Raw genomic sequence first — 9,109 nt, forward strand, 5'->3', positions numbered from 1 at the left:
AACTCAGATCATCCATCAGCTGGTGTCCAGGCCACATGTCCAGTCAGAGAAGTGTGACCGAAGGTTTCACTGCTCAGTAATCATTTGATACTTCGGTTTATTCCCAACTCGAAATGATTTCTTCCTGGCTTTGTCAGTTACGTTCCTCAAATATGTAACCAATTATATCATTTTTCTCTCTTTCCGTTGAGCAATTTTATTTCAACATTTGCAACATAGGTTTTGACATAATTTAAAATTTCCCAATTTCCACAGCAATGCTGCGGCAATTACCCCTCCCGCAATTGATACAAACAAGTACCAATTGTTTTGAACCAAGGTTAACGTAGTCCAAAACCATTTACATGGACTTGCTATAATTTTAATTGCTGTTTTAAATGTTTCTTTAATTTTTAAGCCCACGTCTATCAAATCGTTTCCCAAATTACTCCTACTTGTGGTTTTGTTTTGCAACGCATTTCTTATCTTAACTTGCCCTTTCTCGGGGTCCCAGTTAGTATCATTAGTTTTCCCCGAATACTGTCTAAAAATCTTTAACCGATCTGATAATTTTAGTACGTATTCCAGGCTGCTTGCAAGTGCTCCCAACATTCTACTGAATATGTTATTACTGACACTGTTGCTTGATTCTACAGACTGCTGTTGAGCCGATCTCCTGGATGATTTGGAAATTAATGATTTCTTCCGTTATATTTAAACATTTGCTTATTCTTATTTTTATTATGTGTTTTATCTGACTGAAGCTGGTATCTATTTTTCCATATCCCATTACTTCACCTGATTCCCCTAATGCAATTAGAATACTAATATTCCGAAACTAATCACGGCAATCCCCATTAACATTGTTGCCCCCCATTTTAACCAATCTAGCTTACTCCTAGTCCTAGCTTCTTCCATTCCTTCTTTAAACCCGATCCTTGTATCCCTCTTGATTGTAGTCCTTTTTCTCCTTCCAAACAAATGTGTCTGTATCATTCTATCTATCTGAAAAATCAAACGAACAGGCCAAGGTTGGAGAGGGCCCTATTTGTTCATTTGTATGTTCTATTCTTGTTTGGATACTCCAGAAGTGCCCTCTCCAGGACCTCCGGATGTCCTTTTTGTTTCTTTTTGGGTTTTTTGCTGGCTTGTTTTTTGCTCTATCATGTACATCATACAATTAAGGCCGGTTAAGCCTTCTCCTTCTATCATTGCACCCCTGAGTGAGATTCGAAGAATCTCAAACTCCTCCTCTTTTGCTCGCTCAGTGGTCCAATCTGGTTGAAACTTACCCTGATACATTTCGGATATTGCTACTGACTTAACTCCAATTTCTTTTTTTCTGATTATGACAGGATTTTTATGAAAGGTAAGTTCTGAACATGACATTTTATCTTCATCGTCTGTCCTATCAATGCTGCTAACAGGTTTTAATTCACTGTCATCCCACTCTACTTCATCACATAATACTAGTGAGTGCAGTAATTCATTGACACTCATAACTAAACATTCCTTTCCTCTAAAGCCTGTCCATTGTCTGGGGGTTTCAATATATCCACAGAAACCCCTTCCCTGTATCGGGAAAGTTTTGGTTCATATTTTTTCCAAATCCATATCCCGGGTCAATCATTAATTTCGTACAACATTCCTTTTCTCCTTGTCCAACCGGTTTGGGGGTATGGTCTACCCTCTGGCACGGCACCATTGCGGTGATACAGTTTCTGAACACTGTTAGGCTAATTTTATGTCCCCGGGTCATCCCAACATCTTTTAAACTATATACTCCCTCACTAATTGGGATAATAAGTTTGTCACTTCTCCACAATCCTGCACATCATTTCAGAATTACATCATCGTTAGCTAGGTTTTCTCTGCAGTAATGACATTTTGTCACTTTCATACCATCCCATATACAATCCTTGCTGATTACGTTTCTTCTTTGCTGCCGAAAGGTTGCCTATGGATTATCATAATCCCTTGGTTATTATTTAGCTGGGTCAGATGTTTCAGTTCTGATATAATTCTTTTTGCTCCAGACGCCATGCTTCTCTAATTCAACTATATGTTCACCCAAATTCTGAACGATCTTTTCTTTACCTTTTACCTAGTTTTAGTTGGTAGCTTCACCCAAACTGCCTCTGTGCTATCGATTGGTATTTAATATCCTAATTTTTCCTGCATCGAATTTTATTGAATATTTCCCTGCCATCAGATTCTCATTTCCTGATACTGAAAGTAATTCTCCTAATCTAACTTCTGGTCTAATATCTTTATTCCCTAAAGCTCCTTCTACCATGTATTTAACATTCTAAACATCATTTTTCCTGCTCCTGACTATCTTTTGAGTCTTCGGGCACTAGGAACCTGCTGGAGCTGTGCCGTGTCAATTTCAACGGGTTAGTTTCAAAGTACTTTCCTGCACAGAGCTCTGACTGCTCCTGAGTAAAACCTCTTTTTGTGATTATGCTGTGACCAATTTAGTTCTGAACATACTGATTTACTACCTCATAATATTGGTCACATTTCTACCTGCCGTTTATAACTTCGAATTGATGTGAAACTCGGTTTTGCAAAATACAACATTTTAAAAACTTGAAACACCAAAGGGAAATTCACAAATCCTTATTAAACACACACACACACTCATTTATCCACCGAGACCTTGGATGTCTATTCCATCGGGTTTTAGGTACTCTAACAAAAATGAGACCCCTGCGTTCTGATAAGCCTCCCTTATCAAGGAGTTTTTTTTGCCTCTTTTAATCTCTTCCACTCTCGCCCCGTACGCTCGCCCCGTTGCTTCACGTCTCTTGACCGTGTTTCAGAGCAAGAGGATTACCCTAATTGCCATTTTCTGGATTCTAAATTTATGTTCCTGGTTGTCCCTTTCAGGTGCACTCCGACATTCAGGATATGCACCCTATCTGGGACCTATCCAGGGGCACTGAGGCACTGTCTTCTTGTTTTAGTTAAAGGTCGATTGATCTTCGTTTCTAAAGTTTTCTCGGCGTCCCTATTTCTCTAGGCTTTCCCTCACAATCTGCTTGACTCCAAGGAAGATTTATTTTTGTCCTCCTTCTACCAGTAATGGATGCAAGAATCCCAGTACCTTTACTAAGATGTCTTGCAGACCTTTACTCAGGGTCAGTATCTTCTAGTCTTCTGACGCTCGCACCCAACTAAGTTTTAGGTCCCCCCGATCCACAGAATATCCTTCCAAAAGTCAATCACACATGACTTTCCGCATTAAACTCGGCAGGTAAAGTTCGCCTCACACATATACTAGAAACTTCTAATATTCTAGCCTTTGTGCCAGTTAGAAACTTCTAATATTCTAACAATTATTTGGGAACTAGAATCGTCTTATATTCCATTCCCTGTGTAGGTTAGAAACTTCTAATATTCAAACCTCCACCTGCTTAACTAGAAACTTCTAATATTCTAGCCTCGCTTTTCCCAGAAACTTCTAACATTCTAGCCCTCCACGTTGCGCGACATGAAGTTAAAACCTTACCACTGTTCTTAGAATTCCCCCTGTACCAGAAAAGGGTCAAGATATTCTCAATGATGAACAGGGATTCTCACTCCCTGACTCCTATGCAGACTTAGGTGGGCGCTATTCGGGTCAAACCAGTGTTTCATGTTATCCCACGGCATAACCCATGTCTTCAGAGAAGATTCTGTTTACTTTCCACTCAGGTGCTTCACTCACGGGTCCGGCTTTTCTAAGTAGAGTGAAGTAAACTTTCGAAAAACACTCTTTCAGGTTATCTATTTAAGTTCGTTTTAATTTCAAATTAAAAGATGTAATCGTTTTTACAGAAAAGTAATAAGATATTTTCATTGCATCTTCCTGGTCAGTTTTTAGACCTTCAAGTCTGCCTTGACAATTATCTCCTGTAACTTTTGTTTTTTTCCTGATGGATTCGCTGTTCTGCTCGGCTTCCGTGTTCAGTCCTACCCATGACCGAGGGTAGCTATGAGAGCTGGCTGCTGAATTATTAGGTATTATATAGCCCTTTGCGCAGACTTAGTTTCTACATGGCATTTATTGAAATGTAGCTGTTGCTTGCTGACTGTAGCTAATGCAATCTCCCTGTCGTTGAACTAGCTTATTCTGCTTGACATGTAATACTTTTGTTTGGCAGGTAATACATTTATTTGTTGCTTCGCCAGCAACTTTTCTGATATCTGTCTTTACTGATGTGTTTTCTCAGTCTCAATACTAAATATGAACTCGTGTTCAACGAAGCAGTTCGCCTCAGCACTTCTACTGGTCAGCTGGTGTCAACGGCAGGTCGCCCCCTATATTTCTAACCTTATCTGGCTTGGACCTATACCCTATGACCTGATTATTTGCTAAAAGATTTTTAACGTCAAAAATGTGTAAATTATGGTAGAAACGTGCCACTTCATGTGTTTCTTAGCTGGAAAGCAGTTGTCTCATATTTAAGTGGCGTCAGCAAGGTTTCCCGCTTAACCTTCTCCCCCAATTTAAATCTAAGATCCTGGTTGTTCCTTTTTTAATTGTTCAGTAAAATAATGCACTTCTCAGGAAGTGTGAAATACTGTTCCCGTTTATATAACTTAAGATTTTAAATTGATTGAATGTCTTTTTAACTTTAAAACCAGGTTGATTTGTCCATATCTGTTTTCTTTAACGCCTGCGAAGCTATCTGTATTTTAAACAACCTGCGGCTGTTAACCCTTTGTGGGACCTTTCCATTTCATTTCAAATCTCAGTCTTTTCCAGGTTCACATTCATGGTTCAAATGATATATTTTTCATTATAACCTGTTCCTCACACGAAGGTATTGAGAGACGAAGATCTGAGCGACGTGAAGTATCCAATTGGAGAGATGCATCCTGGCAACTGGAATCTCTCTCCACAGCTGCTTCCGGTGCTGCTTTCACAGCCGAAGAACCCCTCCAGTGTCCAAACAGGTGAAAGTTCATCCAGTAGAGGCGGCAGAAGGGAGTTCTGGGAGAAGTCAACTTAGTCACCTCGACTATACTGTGGGTAGCTGAAGAACAGGTGTCAAGGAGCAGATCATACTGAAAGGAAAATGTTGATACTAATAAAGAAAAAGGCAGATGTGCTGCTGGGAGATAGCGCCTTGTTTGCTTTTGGTGTGAGTGAGAATACAAATAGCAGACGATGGTTTTGGTCCAGCGACTGCTGGGCTATGGGCCCACCACGCTCCCGCTGCGCCAGTCCGCTCGTGGTTGAGCTATTCGCGGTCGGACATAAGGCAAAGTTTGAAGTATTCGGTAACAGCTTGATCAACGTTCCCAGGGAGGTGAAACTTCCGCCCCGAACTTCTTTCTGTAAAAGTGATGCCAGTCACTCCCCACTTTCCCATCAGAACAACGTCACAGAAGAAATCACATCACCTTCACAGAACAACCATGCAGCACGAAAGCAAAATATACATTCTTCCTCACGCCAAAGGTAAACATAACGCACGATCCTGTTTGCTTTGCAGCAAATTTCTATTGTAGTCAGAATCTCTATTGTAGTCTCATCCCGACATTAGTCCCAGGAATGAAGGAGACAGCATGACAAATTACAACATTGTAAATGTCACAAATAGGGAACCACAGAGAAAATGCTTTAAAATCTCAGCAAGTCTCCCAGCATCTGTAGGGAGAGAAAAGAGCTAATGTTTCGAGTCCAGGAGAAACTTTGTCAAAGCTGGACTGCAAACGTCATCCAGTAGTACCACACAGAGGGGCAATATAGAGATATAACGATATCCAGTAATACCTCACAGGGCGGCAAAACGTTAATAAAGCATTAACTAGAAATAAATCACAATAGATACCGTGTTCCCAACTTCCCGTCTCGGACGGATGAGAACAACCCAACCAGCCAGACCGATGTACAACAAAAGAAGATTAATTTTAGCCGGAGTCCTGTGATCCATTTGAATTCCTCAACCAGAGTCATTAAGCAGATTATCGAGTCGTTACATGGGCTTCTGCCTGGAGGGTATTGCTGAGCGTATTTAAGCAGGAATCGCATGTCCTGAGACCAACACTTTTCCATTGAATGGGAGGGATTGGATCTTCCTGAGGTTGAAATATTGCGCGGGGAAATTTAACCTCGTGGAGGAAAAGTCAATATCAGGGATGGGATTCAAACCCACGCCTCCAGCAGAGACTGCGACCTCAACGCAGACCGCTCGGCCATCCTAATGCGTTGTCTTCGAAGCTAAGATCCGTGCACAAATCGACGTAAAGTCTATCTTCATCGTTATTTCATTTCAAACAAGATATGCTTTTCCTACTTTTGAACACCTGCCAGAGTCCTGTGTCTGAGTGCCATCCTTGTCCAAACCGCTGGAAGGTTAAGGAGCTTCCCATTGCTGTATTGATCAGTTTGCTGTCATCAACAAGGCCCGAATTCCCGCTCTACCTGTTCCTCACACGAAGGTATTGAAAGTCTAAGATCTTAGCGAATGAAGTATCTAATTGGAGAGTTGCACTCTGGCGACTGCAACTCTCTCCGCAGCTTCTTCCGGTGCTGCTTTCACAGACAATTAGCCGAAGAATCCCTCCAGTGCCCAATCATGTGAACGTTAATCCAGTAGAGGCGGCAGAACAGTGTTCTGGGAGAAGTCAACTTGGTCACCTCGACTGTACTGTGGTTAGCTGAAGAACAGGTGTCAAAGAGCGGATCAGACTGAAAGCAAAACTTTGATACTAATAAAAAAATTGGCATATGTGCTGCTGACAAACAGCAACTTTTTCCGTTTGGTGTGAGTGAGAATACGAATAGCAAAGGATGGTTTCGATCCATCGACATCTGGGTTTTGGGCCCAGCACACTCCCGCGATGCCATTCGACTCGTAGCAAATAAATTTCGTGGTCGGACTTGAGGCAACGTTTGAGGAAATCTGTAATAACGTGATCAATGTCCCCAGAGAGGCGAAACTGCCGCCCCGAACTTCAGTTTATGAAGGTGATTCCAGTCACTCCCCACTTTCCCATCAGAACAACGTCCCAGAAGAAATCACATCACCTTCCACAGAACAACCATTCCGCACGAAAGTTAATTATCTGAACTGTGCTGACCAGTATCAGTGTGCTCAAACGTCTGTACTTGTTGAAAGAAAAAAATGAGGAAGTGAATAATTGTGTGGTAATGTTGTAGCTCCTGGTTTAAGGAGCAGAGTGCGCAGCGGGAGCGTGCAGGGCTATTAGCCCGAGGTCGAGGAATCGAGGGTATTCTCTGCTATTTGCATTCTCCCTCACAACAAAAGTCAACATAACACACGTTCCTGTTTGCTTTGCAGCAAATAGCTATCAGAAACTTTCTTGCAGTCTCATCCCGGCATTAGTCCCAAGAATGAAAGAGACAACATGACACATTACAACATTGTAAAGCTCACACATAGGGAACCACAGAGAAAATGCTTTAAAGTCTCAGCAGATCTGACAGCATCTGAAGGGAGAGAAATGAGCTGACGTTTCGTGTCCAGGTGACCCTTAGTCAAAGCTGCTCGGGAAACGTTATCCAGTCGTACCCCACAGAGGGGCAATATAGATATATAACGGTATCCAGTAATAACTACAGGGGGCCAATAAGAAATAAAGCTTTATCGAGCAATGAATCACAATAGAAACCGAGTCCCCAACTTCCCCTCTTGGACGGATGTGAACAATCCAACCTGCCAGACTATTTACAAGAGAAGACGAATTTTACCCTTCTCTTGGGATCAATATTAATTCCTCAACCAGAGTCACTGAAGCAGATTATCGAGTCATGAACTGGGCTTCTGCCGGTGGGGTCTTGCTGTGCATATTTAAGCTGGGATCTCATGTCCTGAGACCAACGCTTTTCCATTGAAAGGGAGGTATTGGACCTTCCTGAGGTTGAAAATCTTGCTGGAGAAATTTAACCTCGTGGAGTAAAAGGCAACATCAGGAGTGGGATTCGAACCCACGCCTCCAGAAGAGACTGCGACCTGAACGCAGCGCCTTAGACCGCTCGGCCATCCTGATGCGTTGACGCAAAAACTAAGATCCGTGCACAAATCGACTTAAAGTCTGTCTTCATCGTTATTACATTTCAAACAAGACATGCTTTCCCTACTTTTGAACCCCAGCCAGAGTCCTGTATCTGAGTGCCATCCTTGTCCAAACCGCTGGTGGTTAAGGAGCTTCTCATTGCTGCATTGATCAGCTTCCTCTAATCAGCAAGGTACGATATACCGCTCTACCTGTTCCTCAGACGAAGGTTTTGAAACTCTAAGATCTGAGGGCGTGAAGTATCTAATTGGAGAGTTGCATTCTGGCGACTGCAATCTCTCTCCACAGCTGCTTCCGGTGCTGCTCTCACAGACAAGGAGACGAAGAACCCCTCCACTGTCCAATCAGGTGAACGTTCATCCAGTAGAGGCGGCAGAAGAGTGTTCTGGGAGAAGTCAACTTAATCACCTCGACTGTACTGTGGCTAGCTGAAGAACAGGTGTCAAAGAGTGGATAAGACTGAAAGCAAAACTTTGGTACCAATAAAGAAAAAGGCAGATGTGCTGCTGACAAATAGCAACTTTTTTCCGTTTGGTGTGATTGAGAGTACGAATAGCAGAGGATGGTTTCGATCCATCGACATTTGGATTATGGGCCCAGCACGCTTCCGCTGCGCCACTCTGCTCGGTGCTCTTATTTTTGTGGTCGGACTTGAGGCAAAGTTTGAGGAAGTCTGTAACAGCGTGATCAATGTTCCCAGAGAGATGAAACTGCTGCCCCGAACTTCATTTTATAAAGGTGATTCCAGTCACTCCCCACTTTCCCATCAGAACAACGTCACAGAAGAAATCACATCACCTTCCACAGAACAACCATTCCGCACGAAAGTTAATTAACTGAACTGTGCTGACCAGTATCAGTGTGCTCAAACGTGTGTTCTTGTTGAAAGAAAAAAATGAGGAAGTGAATAATTGTGTGGTTACCACAGGGCAGTAATGTTGTAGCTCCTGGTTTAAGGAGGAGAGTGCGCAGCGGAAGTGCTGGGCCATTAGACCGAGGTCGTGGAATCGAGGGTATTCTCTGCTATTTACATTCTCCCTCACGCCAAAAGTAAACATAACACACGTTCCTGTTTGCTTTGCAGCAAATACCTATC

General features: G+C 42.4%; 1 non-coding gene across 1 annotated transcript; it reads right to left on the bottom strand.

Annotated features, from left to right (window-relative positions):
• Positions 1 to 7,903: 7,903 nt before the first annotated feature.
• On the bottom strand, positions 7,904 to 7,986 carry trnal-cag (transfer RNA leucine (anticodon CAG)). The gene has a single exon. It is a non-coding gene; the product is annotated as a tRNA-Leu (tRNA).
• Between the last annotated feature and the right edge of the window lie 1,123 nt (positions 7,987 to 9,109).

This window comes from Scyliorhinus torazame, chromosome 24, assembly GCF_047496885.1.
Source record: "Scyliorhinus torazame isolate Kashiwa2021f chromosome 24, sScyTor2.1, whole genome shotgun sequence".
In the NCBI taxonomy this organism is placed as follows: domain Eukaryota; kingdom Metazoa; phylum Chordata; class Chondrichthyes; order Carcharhiniformes; family Scyliorhinidae; genus Scyliorhinus; species Scyliorhinus torazame.